The 17,689-nt window shown below is 40.1% G+C and overlaps 1 long non-coding RNA gene across 1 annotated transcript in view; it reads left to right on the top strand.

Moving 5' to 3' along the window:
- LOC143659778 (uncharacterized) overlaps positions 1 to 15,536 on the top strand; it is a 93,750-nt gene extending 78,214 nt beyond the window's left edge. Inside the window, exons 5-6 of the long non-coding RNA XR_013163721.1 lie at positions 13,049 to 13,201; positions 15,074 to 15,536. This is a non-coding gene — a long non-coding RNA (uncharacterized LOC143659778). The remainder of the gene's footprint in view (positions 1 to 13,048; positions 13,202 to 15,073) is intronic.
- The last annotated feature ends 2,153 nt before the right edge of the window (positions 15,537 to 17,689 follow it).

Genomic DNA, 17,689 nt, shown 5'->3' with positions numbered 1-17,689 from the left:
GTGACTAAAGAGACTGATCACTTATTGTCTTACATTGTATCTTAAAAGTCCTATGGGATCGACTGAGTTTGCTACTCTGGGTCTCACACTCAAGGTATTATAATGCCAGCCACAGTTCTCATCTAAGGCTCAGGCCCTCTTCCAAGCTCAGTGGTTGTTGGGAGAATTCACTTTCTTCTTATGCTTTCCAGAAGGCCTTCTCCATCTTCTAGCCAGCTATAGCTTGCTTGGGTCTGGTTCATTTCACACTTTGGAACTCTATGACTTCTTCTGCCCCAATCTCTGCTTTTTTCTTTCTTTCTTTTTTTTTTTTTATTCTATAGTACAATATATATACAAAGCAAAGCAATAGTTTTCAAAACACTCTTCAAAAAGTGGTTACAGGGTAGATCCCAGAGTTTGCCATGGGCTACCATATGATCCTCTTGGGTTTTTTCTTCTCGCTACTCCAGAATATAGGAGACTAGAGGGCTTAAATACTTTTTTATCATCACAATCAACTTTTTCTTCTTCTTTTTTTTGAGCAATAACATATATACAAAAAAAAGCTGTATATTTCAAAGCACAGCACCACAGTTAGTTGTAGAACATATTTCAGACTTTGACATAGATTACAGTTTCACAATTTTAGGCTACTTCTAGCCACTGTAAAATACTGGAGACTAAAAGAGATATCAATTTAATGATTCAGCATTCATATTAATTTGTTAAGTCCTATCTTCTCTGTATAATTCCACCATCACCTTTGATCTTTACATACCTCACTTTAGGGTTGTTGAGGCTATGGCAATTCTAAATTTTTTTATATTGGAAGGGTCTGTCACTAATATGGGGTAGGGAGATGGAACTATCTGATGTTCTGGAGAGGCTGGGCTAGGTTTCAGGACTTATCTGGACTAGAGACCCATTTGGAGGTTGTAGGTATCTGGAAAGTTACTCTAGTGCCTGGAATCCTTGTGGAATCTTATATATTGCCCTAGGTGTTCTTTAGGATTGGCTGGAATGGTCCTGGTTGGGGCTTGGCAATTTATGATAGGTAGCAAGGTCTACCTGAAGCTTACATAAGAGCAACGTTCAGCATAGCCTCTTGACTCAAACTCTCTCTGCCACTGATACTTTCTTAATTACACTTCTTTTCTCCCATTTGGTCAGGATATAATTGTTGATCCCATGGTGCCAAGCCTGAATTCATCACTAGGAGTCATCTTCCATGGCACCAAGTAGAGTCTCCCGTGGATGTCATGTCCCATGTAGGGGGAGGGCAATGATTTCACTTGCAGAGTTGGGTTTAGAGAGACTGAGGCCACATCTGAGCAACAAAAGAGGTCCTCCAGAAGTAACTCTTAGGCATGCCTATAGGTAGTCTAAGCTTCTTCTCTATCTACATAAGCTTCACAAGAATAAGCTTCATGATCAGAGGCATGGCCTATTGATTTGGGTGTCCCTAAAGTTTGAAACAGTATCAGATGTCTCTAAAGTTTGACACAGTATCAGGGGATTCCCTGATGGTAAGGTTCAATAGTTCCATATTTTTTCTCCCCTCCCTCAGGGGACTTTTTGATTATTTGCTTGATAAACTCTAGGATGTATCCAGGCATTACAATAATCTATACAGGATTAAAGGACCTCTTTCTTATTCTGGATTCCCTGTGTTTCAGTTGTTCAAATGAGCTATACAGATAGGTTGAATTCGACTATGCACTACAGAAAATGTCAGTTCCAGACCAAACGAACCTTTCTTCCATTGGTCTCAAAGAGTATGTATAGGTCTAAAATATAGATACTGTCTTCCTTGCCCCTATGTTCTGAATTGCTTTAACCCCAACCTGTTCATCTTTGTTCTTATCTCTAAATATCAGGTTATATATTTAAAACAACCTCTAAAAATCCAGAAATAATAATCACGACTCCGAACTTAATATGTCTGCTCTGAAAGCTTATAATCTAGGCCCCTGTTTTCTTATGAGCATCTTCTAAAGGTGACCATACCAGTGTTGTGTTAGTGTTTCTGGCTTATTTTGTTTCACCAAATGTCCCACATGTTCAGTCACATCATTGCTTGCCTCATGGCATTGTTCCTTTTTGTAGCAGCACAACCTTCGTTCATAAGTATAGACCATCGTTCACCAAATCTACTTCTCTGTCAGTGCATCCTTCAACCGCTTACGTTCATCAGAAATCATGTAGAAGGCCAAAAATCCATAGTCCATCAGCATTCTCAATTTTAGATAATTTCATTGTTCCCAAGAGACAGAAAACCAATAAACACACCCTCACCAAATAGGAAATCTAAACCTCCTCTTAACTCTTGTCCCTCCCCCCATTATTTACCTCTGCTGTTGCTGTGGTAGTGCTGATGGTTTCCTTCTGAACATAGCTCATAGCAGGCAATAGCAATTTTCCTTCTATACCCTGGACTTAAACACTCTTTATACAAGAATCATGTCTTTGAAGTAATTTTTACGAGAACGCATTCATATTTCTAGTGTGAGTCAGTGAGACACGTAGGTCTTTATAACCCCATTTCAATCTTGTTCATTTTCAATATGGTAATATTAATTCTAGACCCACTAGAGAACCACTTTCACTCCTATCTATTCCCTTACATTGGAGTTCATCCTTATTAGCTAATGGTTCAGCCATCTCTAGCTTCTATATATCCCTAAGTCCCCTGTATTCTATATTACAAGTCTCTGATTATACCTTTATGCTTGTCATAATAGTAGAATCATACAGTATCTGTCCTTTTGTGTCTGCCTAGTTTTGCTCAGCATTATGTCCTCAAGGCTCATCCATCTTGTCATGTGCTTCAGGACGTCATTGTGTCTTACTGCTGCATAATATTCCATTGCATGTATATACCACATTTTGTTGATCTACTTGTCTGTTGAATGGCATTTGGTTTGCTTCCATCCTTTGGCGATTGTGAATAATGCTGCTATGAACATCGGTGTGCAAATGTCTGTTTTTGCCATTGCTTTCACCTCTTCTGAGTAGATAGCAAGTAGTGCTATTGCTGGGTCATAGGTCAACTTGGTATTTAGTTTCCTAAGGAATCACCTAAAAGTATTCCATAGTGGCTGCACCATTATACATTCCCACCAGCTGTGCATAAGTGTCCCCATTTCTCCACACCCTCTCCAATATTTATAGTTTCCTGTTTGTTTAATAGCAGCCATTCTTATAGGTGTGAGGTGGTATCTCATTTTAGTCTTGATCTGCATTTCCCTTACAGCCAATGAAAATGAGCATCTCTTTATGTGCTTTTGAGCCATCTGTATTTGCTCTTCAGAAAAATGCCTATTCATATCTTTAGCCCATTTTATAATTGGGTTGTTTGTTCTTTTGTTGTTGAGTTGTATGATTTCTTCTTATATACGAGAAATCAAACCTTTGTCTGATATGTGATTTCCAAATATTTTCTCCCAATAAGTGGGAGAACTGAATGCCTCCTCACTTTTTTAACAAAGTCTTTTGAGATGCAGAAGCATTTGATTTTGAGGAGTTCCCATTTATCTATTTTTTGTTTTGTTGCTTGTGCTTTGTGTGTAAAGTTCAAGAAGTTACTGCCTATTACTAGGTCTTGAAGATGTTTCCCTACATTTTGTTCTAAAAGCTTTGTGGTGCTAGTCCTTATATTAAGGTATCTGATCCCTTTGAGTTAATTTTTGTGTAGGGTGTAAGATAGGGGTCCTCTTTCATTCTCTTGGCTATTGACATACAGTTCTTCCATGTCCAATTATTGAAAAGACTGTTTTATCCCAGTTCAGAAGATTTGGGGGCCTTGTGAAAAATCAGTTGACCATGAATTTGGTGGTCTATTTCTACACTCTTGATTCGATTCCATTGGTCAATGCTTTTGTCTTTGTGCCAGTACCGTGCCGTTTTGACCACTGTGGCTTTATAATAGGTTTTAAAGTCAGGGAGTGTTAATCCTCCCACTTCGTTCTTCTTTTTTAGGATGCTTTTAGCTATTTGAGATCTCTTTCCTTTTCAGATGAATTTGGTAGTTACCTTTTCCAAGTCTTCAAAGTAGGTTGTTGGAATTTTGATTGGTACTGTGTTAAATCTGTAGATCAACTTGGGGAGAATTGACTTCTTAACTATATTTAGCCTTCCTGTCCGTGAGCAGGGAATGTGTTCTACCCATTTAGATCTCCCTTGATTCCTTTTACCTATGTTATGTAGTTTTCTGTGTACAAGTCCTTTACGTCCCTAGTTAAGTTCATTCCTAAGTATTTGATTCTTTTAATAGCTATTTTGAATGGAATTTTTTTTCCTTAACTGACTCCTCAGCTAGGTCATTGCTTGTTTATAGAAATGTTACTGATTTTTGCACATTAATTTTATATCCTGCCACCTTGCTGAATTTATTTTATTTTTTTTCTGAACTGTTCCTTCTGATGTTTATTACATATTTTTTGGCTTCTAATAAGTCTCTCATTTCTGTAATTTTTAAAATCTTCATTTCTTTAGACAGTTTATTTTCTATCTCTCTAATTTCTTCTTTGAATCTGTATACTTATAACTGTTTTAACACATCAGGGTGTCTGCTGTCCTTTTTGAGTCTGGAGAACTCATTTTATTCTTTTAACCTTTTCTTGGGGGTGGGGTTGGTATCTGTGATCATTATTTTCTGATTAAATGCTTATTTTTAATCAGGCCCAGCAACTGAAGAATAATAAGAAGGGTTTAGGGGAATGAGCTTTTATTTGGGTTGCTGTATTTGACCCCCTCACCAAATCTGTTATTTCCTTTGCCCTGGTGACACATCTTCCTTTACTGCTTAGTATTGAGAGGTCTTTGTGTCTCATGAAAAGCTATTTAAGGCAGTGTTTTCCAAATTGTGGGAAATGAAATCAACTCAGTGGTTGGTACCCAATATTAAAAATGGAAACTGAATAGGAAATAGAAAGTGCATTTTGCATAAGGGATATAAATATGCTCAATAAATTTGCTTAAATATAGAAAATCAATATGTGTATACAGAGGCAAGGTGTATTTCTTAATATAGGTTGCGATCAGAAAAAAATTTAAATCATTGTTCCAAGTCCCCATCCAGCAGGCTAGCACATAGAAATGACCTTCACCAAGGTTTGTCATTTTAGAGACCCCTCTAATTCAACCTGTCTGTATAGTTCATTTAAACAACTGAAATGCAGGGAGCCCAGAATAAGAAAGAGGTCCTTTAATCCTGTATAGATTATTGTAATGCCTGGATACATCCTAGAGTATATTAAGCAGATAATCAAAAAGTCCCCTGATGGATAGGAGAAAGGATATGGAACTATTGAACCTTACCATCAGGGAATCCCCTGATACTTTGTCAAACTTTAGAGACACCCAAATCAATAGGCCATGCCTTTGATTATGAAGCTTATTCTTGTGAAGCTTATGTAGATAGAGGAGAAGCTTAGATTATCTATAGGCATGCCTAAGAGTTATTTCTTGAGGACTTCTTTTGTTCCCTGTCAGCACAGCCTTTGCTGCATCCCACAATTTCTGATAAGTTGTGAAGTCTGTCTGAAGTAAACTCAAGCTTCAGACCAAAGAAACAAAATTGTATCCTCATTTTCATTCATTTCCAGATAGCTACTGATTTCTCTAGCAATTTCTTCTTTGACCCACTGGTTGTTTAAGAGTGTGTTATTTAATCTCCATATATTTGTGACTGTTCTTGTTCTTTGGTGGTTATTGAGATCCATCTTCATCCCACTGTGATTAGAGGAAGTGCTTTGAATAATTTCAATTTTTTAAAATTTATAAAGACCTGTTTTGTGTCCCAGCATATGATCTATCCTGGAGAATGTTCCATGAGTACTAGAGAAGAATATATAACCTTGTGCTTTGGGGTGCAGTGATCTATATATGTCTGTAAGTTCTAATTCATTTATCATGTTGTTTAACTTCTCTATTTCCTTGCTGATCTTCTGTCTGGTTGCTCTATCTATAGAGTGGTGTATTGAACTCTCCTACTATTATTGTTGAAACATCTATCACTCCCTTCAGTTTTACCAATGTCTGTCTCATGTACTTTGGAGCTCCTTGATTGGGAGCATAAACATTTATGATTGTTATATCTTCTTGGTGAATTGACCCTTTAATTAGTATATAGTGTCCTTCTTTGTCTCTTATGATGTCTTTACATTTAAAGTCGATTTTGTCTGATATTAGTATAGCTACTCCTGCTTTCTTTTGGTTACAACTTGCACAGAAAATCTTTTTTCGTCCTTTCACTTTCAATCTCTTTATATCTTTGTGTCTAAGATGAGTCTCTTGTAAGCAGCATATAGCTGAATTATGTTTCTTAATCCATTCTGCCAGTTTGTATCTTTTAATTGGTAAGTTTAGTCCATTAACATTCGAAGTTATTACTGAAAGGGTGTTTCTTGATTCCACCATCTTATCTTTTTTATTATATTTGTCAGATCTATTTCCCTCTTTCTCTTTGTATTCTTTAAATTACCTTTAGCGGTACTCTTCAATTTTGTGTCCTCCTCCAGACCTCCCTCTTCTGTCCTTTTTTTTTTTTCAGCTGACAGAACGTCTTTTAGTATTTCTTGTAGGGCCAGTCTTTTGTTGACAAATTCTTCAGGACTTCATTGTCTGTGAAAACTTTAACCTCTCCCTCAATTTTGAAAGTCAGTTTAGCTGGGTACAGAATTCTTGACTGGAAGTCTCTCTCTTTCAGGATCTTGAATATATCATACCACTGCCTTTTCGCCTCTAGGATGCTAGTTGAGTAATCTGAACTCAGTCTTATTTGATTTCCCTTGTATGTAGTAGATTGTTTTTCTCTTGCTACTTTCAGGATTTTCTGCTTCTCTTCAACATTTGAGAGACAGATTAGTATGTGCCTTGGGGAAGGTCTATTGGATTTATTCTATTTGGAGTTCTTTGGGCTTCTTTGACTTGTATATTTATGTCCTTTATGAGAATTGGGAAGTTTTACTCCATTATACCCTCAACTACTCTTCCTAGCTCTTTACTCCTCTCTTCTCTTTCTGGAACACCAATGATACTTATATTTGTGCACTTTGTTTTGTTTATCATTTCCCTGAGTTCCCAATAATTTTTTCTGTCTTTTTTTGCCATTTGCTGTTTTGAGTCTTCAAAGTCAATTATCCTGTCCTCTATATCACTTATTCTTTCTTCTGGCCCTTCAAATCTGGTGTTGTGTGCCTCTAGTATGTTTTTTATTTGGTCAACAGAGTATTTAATCTCTGTTATTTCCATTGTTTTTCTATTTATTCTTTCAAATTCCTCTTTCTGCTCTTCTCCTGTCTTCTTGATCTCCTTTATGTCATTTGCTATTGCACTTATTTTACTAAGTAGAGTTGTATGAACATATTTGATTAGTTGTTCCAACATCTGTGTCTCCTCTGGTGTTTTAATTTGGTCATCAGGCAGAGCTATATCTTTCTGCATTGTGATATGCTTAGTGATCTTCTGCTGTCTTCATCACATGTAAATATCTTGATTAATTTACTTTGGGAGTTGATTTCTTTCAGTAGTCTAAGGCCTTGTGTTTGCGGGATTGTTGTACAGTAGAGAGCAGGGCACGGGTGGAGCACTCAGTTCAGTGATTTGTTTCAGGGCAGGTGTGGGCGCAGGTTGGGTATGTTATGCTGATGCTTCTGAATGTGGTTGTCCAACAGCCAGGGAAATGTAGCGTAACCACTACTGGGGGCATAACCACCCATGTGGGTGCATGAGTCTGGGGGCGTAACCCTGCCCTGAGTTGGCCTAAGCCATGGGGCCCTTTGTGCACATGTGCAGAGCTGTGGCACAGGTCTGCATTACACTTTCATGGACTGGGGCAGATATGACCTGGCTGAGCAGGTCAGCACTTTCTCAGAGCTGGAAAGTGAGGCTGAGGGCTGTGCATGTGCATGGTTCTAGGACTGTTGTAAAGTGTGGTTTCTGGAGCTGAATGACATGATTGAGTCTGTCATTCCACTGTGCCTGTGTGGGCCTGGGAGTGCTATAAACAGATGCACTGAGCTCAGCGAGGGTGGGGTGATGCTGTGCGACACTATGGGCAGGGGCAAAGTAGCCTAGGTATGGAGGTTAGTTCCCACAACCTTTATGTGCTGGCAATGGCCTGCAAGGAACAGGGAGGGGGAGGTAGTGCTCTGGAGGCGTGCAAGAGAGGTGGGTTGGGCTGGACTTGGATGGGGGTGTGGGGCAGGTACGTTCACTGGGGGCTGTGGGGTGGGGACACATGGAGTATGGGAAATGGGAGTGGATGATGGGGTTCAGGTGCGTGGGGTATGGGGTGAGTTACTGGTCATGGGGTTGCACTGGTGAGGGTAGCACACCCAAGGAATGCAACCTGGCTGACTTCTTAGTCCCTGGTTCCTGTCTGTGCACTCCTGTGGGCTCTGTGCCTCTGCACCAGGCTCCGGCTTTCTGCCTCTCAGTTCCTTGGCCTCTGAAACCAGGGCTGCCACATGCAGTGCAGAAGGCTCTCCCAGGTCAGCTGCATTCCCAAATTGCTGCCTCAGTCGCTGTCCTGCCCCTTCTCTAACTTCTCTGTGGAGCAGGGCTAATCTCGAACTACTCTAGTTGGCCATCTTACCAGAAGTTCTGCTTCTTTCTTTAATTTTTTATGGAGATGTAGTCATCTAAAGTGTATAATCAGTGATTCACAGTAAAATCACAAATCTGTGCATTCATCATTACAATAGATTTTTGAACATTTTCATTATTCAAAAAAAAGAAAAATAGGTATAAAAATAAAAGTGAAGAACACTGAAAACATTCACAAACCCCTTACTCCTATTGTTTATTTGTTTTTTTGTCTTTTTTATTCTTACTCATCTGTCCATACACTGGATAAAGGGAGTGTCAGTTACAAGGTTTTCACACTCACATTTCCACACCTTAAAAGCTCTACAGTTAATCATCTTCAAGAATCAAGGCTATTGGATTATAGTTTGGCAGTTTCAGGTACTTTCCTCTAGCTATTCCAATACACCAAACACTGAAAAGGAGTATCTAAATACTATAAGAATAGCCTCCAGAAAGACTTCTCAACTCTACTTGAAATCTCTCAGCCACTGAAACCTAATTTTGTTTCCTTTTTCTTCCCCCATTTGGTCAAGAAGTCTTTCTCAGTTCTACAGTGCAGGGCCAGACTCATCTCCAGAAGTTATGTCCCATGTTTCCAAGAAGATCTACACCTCTGGTAGTCATGTCACATATAGCAGGGAGGGCAGTGAGCTCACCTGTGGAGTTGGCTTAGAGAGAGAGGCCACATCTGAATAACAAGAGTTTCTCTGGCAGGTGACTCTCGGGTGTCATCATAAGTAGGCTTAGCTTCTCCTTTGCAGGAAAAGTTTCATAAAGGCAAGCCCCAAGATCATGGGCCTAGCGCATCAAATCGGCAGTCCTCAATGCTTGTGAGAATATCAGGTCTTCCCCAGGTGGGGAAGTTTAATGTATCCACCTTTTTCCCCAGTTCCTCAAGGGGGTGTTCCAAATACTTTTTAGTCTTCAGCCCAGCTTGCTCTGGGATGTATCAGGACATCACACCCACTCTCTGCTTTTAAAGACCCGTAATTACATTGGACTCATCCGAATAATCCAGGCTTATCTCCCTCTCTTGAAGTCAGATGATTAGTAAGCTTAATTACATCTGTACAGCCCCTTTTGCCATGTAACAATATTTTCCCATTATATTCATGGTTTATTTTCATTAGAGAGGGCCAACTTTGGGAGCCAGTTTAGAAACCCTGCCTACCACAGACATTATAGAAATACAAAAATGGTAATGCTAGAGACTAGTCTTGCAGAGATTGTACAGGGAGGCAGAGGCCCTCAGCTATAGGATCTCTGCTCTAAGGGCTGTGCAATAAACCTGACTTAGTTGCTGTTAAGTTGAAAACAGACTGAAAACTAAATTGCAGAATAAGTGCACTGAGATAAATGACATGCATGGGAGTGGAACACAAAGAAAGTTATTCTTCAAAGAAAAGTGGTGGGGAAACAGTTTATGTAGTTACTTAGAACAAAGAAAGGGTGTGGAGGTGTGGGGAAGATGTGGCAGGGAGAACAGGAGCTTTGAGCTGTCTGGGGCAGGATGTCCTTGGGTAAATTTGCAAGTACTGCTTGCCAGATGTCTGTAGGAGTGGGCTTATTTGGTGACAATTAGACTTGCTATTGTCAGCATGACTTGTTTATCAGTTTCTCCTTTCCCATGGAGGCAAGGGTCTTAATTAGCCCTGCAAAGGATTGTTGTTATATCAGCCTGCCTCAGTTGCTTTTTATTTCTTCTTTGTAGTTTCCTGAGTAAAAATGGAAGTTTAAGCACATTAAGGTGATTAGTAAAGGGATTTACCATTCTGACTTCACATTACCTTCCACATCTGTTTCTTCCCTGTTTCCCTACCAGCTGCTCTCTTCTTGCTTGTTCAAATTTGCAGGGTGGTGGTAACCTGTAAAATCAGGTTTCGTTTAAGTCTCAGGGAGAAACCTGGTAAGATGAGCGAAGAAGTAAGTGTGTTCCGATCTTACCGGTGAGGAAGGACAGTCAACAAGTTATAGAATGTTGGAAGAGAACAGTGTTCCTGGATCCAGGAACTTCAGGCAGCAGGACCCGGGAGAATTTCCCAAACCTACGGTATCTGTGAAAGATACTTCCTGATGTCAGATATCTTCAGTGTAGCTGGGAGCTGGAGTTAAATTTCAAAAAGTGGTATCTAAACTCATGTGTTGGGTTAATATAGTTATCTTTGTTGAAGGATCTGTTTCTTTAACTCCTGTTTCATATATTACTGAAGATTAACATATAAGAAATAGGCTATGCCTGGTTAATGTTAACTGCTTTTTATAACCAAAACTGACTTTTATTAACAATAACAGTAACAGCAATGAGAGTGAAGATCTGATGAAAAAAGCATAGGCTTTGAAATTAAGTAACATTGGACTTTGAAATCTCATTCTGCCACTTCTTAGCTGGATAATCTTGATCAGTTCACTTAGTTACTCTGATTTTCAGCCTCCTTTTGTTTGTAAAGTTCAGATAATAACTTAGTATGCAATCAGTAGAGATTTTTGTATAAATAAATATTACTTCGGTTTCTTGGTTACACAGAGCAATGGAGTTAGATTTACCCTTGAGTCCTTTTCTTCTGATTAGGAACTACCTTTCTAACAAATATCATATTTATAGGTATAGGGTTCACCAAGCAATGACTAATTTCTTGATACTTAATTTTGAAATGCAATGCATTTTAGCAACAACAAATTCATAGCTCACAGCTGCAGAACTCAGATTTAGTCCTAGGTAGCCCCTACTCCTTTCCCAATTGTTCAAATGCTAAAGATGTTCACTTGGGTAATAATCAGAATTAGTGAGAGCCTAAAGTCAAACTTTTAAAACCTCCAAATAAGAGGAGGTTTGGGCAGCTTCCTGAGGAGAGAAAGCCTCAGTTAGCCAGGAAGTTCTGGCAGAACTATTAGGGTTCTTCTTAAATGACAAAATTGCCTTTCTTAGACATGTTAGACATGTCACAAGAAAACAGATGCTTCTTTGAGGATAAAGCTTGAGAAATACTTTTAAAGATCATGCAGAGATATGTAGCTTCAGGCATCACAAAACTCAATTCCTGAAGGACAGTTTGAGTGTGAAGAAATCACTCTAGTTGTGTTCCAAAAGTGGAAGACTTAAGAGAACCAGGCCGTCCCATTCCACTTGACTCCCATTTCCCAGAGCTCAGCCCCATGGCACAGAGGTGAGGTCTGCCAGGCATTGGTGATAGATATCTCCACATTCAGTTGAGATAGCTCAGAACCAGGTCGAGTGTAGTTTTACCAAAAGATAAAGTAGACGGCTCTATTTCAACCAATTTATCTCTTTGTCCTATATTATTCTTGTTGATACTGATATCTGCAGCCAGTGATAAGGGGCCTTCAATTCTTTTTTTTTTGTTGTTATGCTGTATGGTGAGTTCACATTTCATTATTTTTCCATGTGTGTATCCTTTTATTGCAGCACCATTGTTGAATTTTTGTTTGTTTGCGTTTTCATTTGTTTGTTTGGGAAGCATGGGCCAGGAATCAAACCCAGGTCTCCCGTATGGCAGGTGAGAATTCTACCACTGAACTACCCTTGCATTCCTGGGTCCTTCAATACTTTTTATAGCATGTCACAGTTTTGTGAAATTAGAATATAGCATAGAGGGCTATATTCTAGCCTTTGGATACAAATAATAGAAATTGACTCTGGGTAGCTTAAGTGAAAAAGGAAATTATTTGAAGATTAGTGTAACATTGAAAAGTTAGGATTTAAAGGATGATTATTATGATTGAATCATTATATAAATATTTCATTTTTACTTTCTAGTATATTAGAGTAGACAAAGGGAGATACCTGCAGTTTCTGAACTGCAATCCAGCTGCCTTGATCTCTGATAATGACTGTATAGCTTTTATCTTGTGTCCTTGTGATTGTGAAAACCTTATGACTGACACTTACTAGTAACCATTTTATCTGGTTTTCAACTTCAGTCTTAGGATCATTAAAGACAGTCCTTAATGTTTATTAATGAAGGCCCTTGGGTGAGGCAAGAACTAACCCACCCCAAGTCCAAAGTTATCCTGATAATCGAAGCTAGATATGACCAAAATTGGCCTGTCTGCATGTGTGGTAAACTTTAATTGATTTACCTCATTATAGTGCTAAAAATCATACCCATCATCATATTAAGGCCACCATTTTCTTACATACATTCTATGACTAAGCATTTAATCAGTCTGCCCATGCTCAATAATTAGATCACTTCTAATTATGTCATCAGGAGCCATGGTGGTCATTATCCTAAAACCTGCCCATCTGTTTTTTTCTTGGCATGGGCAGGCACCGGGAATGGAACCCGGGTCTCTGGCATGGCAGGCAAGAACTCTGCCACTGGGCCATCCTGGCCTGCCGCTTCCCATCTTTTGATATTATAAAACTCTCAGGTTACTGCAGTTGGGGGAGATAAACTGTCTGCTCTCCTGCTTCACTCCTAGCATTGAACTTTTTCTCTCTTTGAAACCCCAGTGTCTCAGGAATTGGTCATTTGAGCGTATCAGGAAGAGAATCCACTGCTTTTGATCAGTGTCACTGCCAGCCAGCTCAAGGGATTTAAGGAAGAGTTGAAAATCAGAGACAGTATCAGAGGCAGTTCCAAGGACCCATCAGAAAGAGCATTTGGTCAGTATCCTTCAGACACTGATGTAAACAAGTGGCTGAGCTCCACCTCCATTACAGAGCTCTGTCCCTCCCCTGGAGACTCACATCCCTGGAATAAGAGCCTGATTGCCCTGAAGTGTTCAGCGGGGAGAGGAAAGGTGTGGTATACCTTGATTGACCTAACCAAAAGGCTTGGTCAATTTTACAAAGATAAAAGAGGACATGTTACTTTAAAAATATTGGAAGTATCCGGGGCAGACAAAACCTGTCCTGACAAGTCATCTCACACTGGTGGGTAATGATTTTATCTGGAATAAGGCTTTCCCATAAGTCAGTTGCTAATGATGAGTGAAGTAGTTATAGCTAGTTATCTGACTGATCTCTCACTGCCACTACAGTGCAACAATGGCAGATGATAGTGGTACAAATGATTTTAGAAAAAAATTAAAAATAAGGAAAGTGCAAGGAAGACAAAGGGGGAGGGAACAGGATGTAGAGGAAGCGGTGGGGGTGGGGGGAAGCTGGGTGGCTCAGATCACAGCTGCCAGATGCCAGAAACCGGTGAAAACTGAGATGGTGGAACTCTTTCCATCCTTACCTCTCCCCAGCGTGTCATGCCCTCCGTACTGCGCTCATTATGCCAGGCAGAGGCTGCAAGTGCAAGCTGATCAGACCCACACCCAGAAGGAAAACCTCTCTTCTCCATCAGCACTGTCCCAGTAGAAATATAAAGCCAGTGCCCTGTCAGTGTTGTTGTAACAAACCCAAAGCAGATCGAAACTGAAAGTAAAGCAGATTCTCACAGGAGTTTGGCTTAAATGCTCAATGCAATTTATTTGCTTGCTTAATTGCAGCTTCCGATACATCTAATGCACAATAACCAGGCCAGGGCACAGAATACATTTAAAGTGGAGGATATCAAAGTCTTTAAAATCTATCAACCTGAGAGCTGCTGGATTGTAGGCAAATACCCTTTAATGAGGGACTTGGGATGCAGGTCCCAGTGTCAGTGACAGATCTAAAGCCTTCTAGAGGTCAGAGACACTGGTCTGACTGCAGGCTGTGGAGGCTAAAGGCAGCCAGTTTCTCCATATCACAGACAGACATTGCAGCCTTGACCTGAGTCTTACTCAAGCAGAATTTTCACTGGGGTTTTATAAATGCCAGCCTGAGTTGGCATTAAGCCAGTCTACTTCATTTCTTTGTACAAATGTCTGCTTATCACTTACTACCAATACATGCTTTTATGTTCTATTTGAGGTCAACATGTTTACATTATTTTGATGTTTTTCTCAGTTAGTTTATGTTCTATTTTCTGGTCAAAACATGAATACAAGTTTTTGGGATTCAAGATCATTAATAACATTTCAATATACAACAGCCAGCCACGTACATACTTTAAAAATTTTCCAGTAAGGCGCACTAAAAAAGCAAAGTAAAGAGTGACAGGTGAAATGAATTTTAGTAATATACTTCATTTAGTTCAATATATCCCAAATATTATCCATTCAACATATAATCAGTATAAAATGATTCATGAGATAGTTTACATTTTTTATACTAAATCTTTGAAACATGGTGTGTATTTTATACCTCCAGTACATCACAACTCAGACCAGTCGCATTTCGATAGCTACCTGTGGCTAGCAGTTATCGCATTGTACATCAAAGGAGTAGAAGGTCTATTTTCTAATCATTTGGTCATTTCTGTGGCCAGAGATGGTCCTGGGGACTGCAGCATAAGAGTAGGGTGAAAGGATCTCATGTTGACGTGGGGGCAGAGGCCCCATGGGAGGTTGTTTGAGGAGAGGGTGTCAAGAGGGCATCCCCTTGAGTTATCTGTGTGTCATCTCACAGCTGCCCTACGAGCAGCATTATTTTCCTATTTTGCAGGTAAGGAAGCAAAATTTGGAGGGACGTTACTTGGCTTTGTCCAAGCCTCTCAGCTGGCAATGGTGTCACCATCAGCATTTGGACCCTGTTCTCTCCACCAGAACAGGGAGAGGGCCGCTTTGGTGATCTTTTCCTTTTTGGTGGTGTTTATCGTGCTGACAACTGCTGGTTTAAGAAGAGGGATCTGACTGATACTCACTGAAGTGTTTTTAACCCAGCAGTGAGCTTCTGGTTCCAGAGCAGAGCTTCTTGAAAAGGGAAATTCTTCGTGTTGTTGTTAGTTTTCTTCAAACAAAACAGAAGAAAAATGCTCAAGCATCCAGCAGACCTATTGTTTCAGTTAGCTAAAGCTGTTGGAATGCAATATACCAGAAATGGTTTCGCTTTTTCAAAGGGGATTTATTAGGTTACAAATTTACAGTTCTAAGGCCATGAAAATGTCTGACTTAAGGCTGCAAGAAACCTCGACTCTGAAGAAAGGCCGATGGCATCCAGTGTTCTTCTGCCACGTGGGAAGGCATGTGACTGGCATCTGCTGGTCCTTCACTCCCTGGTTGTGCTGCTTCCAGATTCTGATCCCAGGAGCTTTCTCTCTGAGCTTCTGTGGGTCCTTGCTTGCTCCTTTGGGAACACCTCTCTGAGCTCTCTGTGTCCTGCTGGTCCACTCTTTGCACCTCCAGGACATTTCTCTCTCTCTCTCTGGGTTCTGTATCTGCTTTCTCCAGAAATGTCTCTGGGTGCTTCTTTTTTCACTCTAAATGTCTCTGGGCTCTCTTGGCTTTTACTGTCTTTTTATCTTTTCATAAAGAATTCCAGTAAAGAAGATTAAGACCCACCTGGAATTGGATGGGTCACATCTCCATGGAAACAATGTAATTTAAAGGTTCTGCCCACAATAGGATTGCACCCAAAAGAATGGATTAGAAGAACATGGTTTTTCTGGAATACATCACAGTTTCAAACCAGCACACCCATAATACATACTTTTTAAAAACTGAATCCAGTGACCCCTCTCAGTTTCATTTCCAATGTGTGTGCATGTGTGTGTGTGTGTGTGTGTGTGTGTGTGTGTGTGTGTGTGTGTGTGTATAATTCAGAAATGTTAGTTGCCCCCTTTAGCAGTATTCCAGATGGAGGGAAATCTATATGAAGCAATTAATATCATACATTCTGGAGTCTAAGGAAACACCTGCATATCTGTCTACCCACCTGAGCTGGTTTGACGCTATTATGTATCACAGAAAAGCCATCTCTTTTAACCCACATTCAGTATTGCTGGATAGGATCTTTTTTATTTTTTCCAAGGAGATATGACCTATCAGTTGTGGGTGGTAAACTTTGACTACATAGTTTCCATGGAGAAGTGTCTCCACCCATTCAAGGTGGGGTTGCTAACTGGAACCCTTTAAGAGGGAGCCATTTTGGAAAAAACTCAGAGCCACAAGATCCACCAGAACCAACAGAACAGGCAGAGCTCCTGGGAAGCCATTGAAGATTCCTGGAGAGAAAGCTAGCAGACATAGCCATGTGCCCTTCTAGCTGAGAGAGAAACCCTGAACTTCGTCAGCTTTTCTTGAGTGAAGGTAATCTCTTGTTGGTTCCTTAGTTTGGACATCTTCACAGCCTTAGAACTGTAAACTTGCGACTTAATAAATTCCCCTTTTTAAAAGCCATTTCATTTCTGGTATATGCATTCTGGCAGCTTACTAACTAGAATGCCACCCCATTGATTCATAATTCTTGCCAGGGATGGAACTCTCTGGAAGTCACTCCCTGAAGTTTTCTCTCCTAGGCAAAATAATTCAACACAAGGAATTTAAAAAAAATGTAGCAGACATAGGCATTTTCATGTTGTTCTAATTTGCTAGCTGCCAGAATGCAACACACCAGAGGCGGATTGGCTCTTAATAAAAGGGGATTTATTTTGTTGGTTCTTCAGGGGAAAGGCAGCTAACTTTCCATTGAGGTTCTTTCTTACGTGGAAGGCACAGGATGGTCTCTGCTGGTCTTCTCTCCAGGCCCCTGGGTTCCAACAACTTTCCTCGGGGTGACTTCTTTCTGCATCTCCAAAGGCCTGGGCTGAGCTGCAAGTGCTGAGATGAGGAATGCCAAGCTGCTAGGCTGTGCTACATTGCATTCTCTCATTTAAGCACCAGCCAATTAAGTCAAACGTCACTCATTGCAGCAGACACGCCTCCTAGCTGACTGCAGATATAATTAGCAACAGATGAGGTTCACGTACCATTGGCTTGTGTCCGCAGCAACAGAACTAGGTATGCTCACCTGGCCAAGTTGACAACTGAATCTGACTAACACACATGTGTAGTAGCAAAGCCTGAAAATATACGCCTTTCTATAGCAATTAGACTTCTTGTTCATTATAAGCTTTAATAATATCTTACACCTTGATATACCCCAGAAAAGTCATGTTCTCTGATCCTCATTCAATATTTCTGGGTAGGATATTTTTTATTGTTTCCATGGAGATGTGACCCACTCAATTGTGGGTGATAACCTTTGATTAGATAGTGTCCATGGAGATGCGTCTCCACCCATCGAGGTGGGGTTGCTTACTGGAGCCCTTTAGGGGGGAAACATTTTGGAAAAAGCTTCAGT

This window comes from Tamandua tetradactyla, chromosome 16, assembly GCF_023851605.1.
Source record: "Tamandua tetradactyla isolate mTamTet1 chromosome 16, mTamTet1.pri, whole genome shotgun sequence".
Taxonomy (NCBI): domain Eukaryota; kingdom Metazoa; phylum Chordata; class Mammalia; order Pilosa; family Myrmecophagidae; genus Tamandua; species Tamandua tetradactyla.
This window is presented reverse-complemented; position numbering and strand designations above follow the sequence as displayed.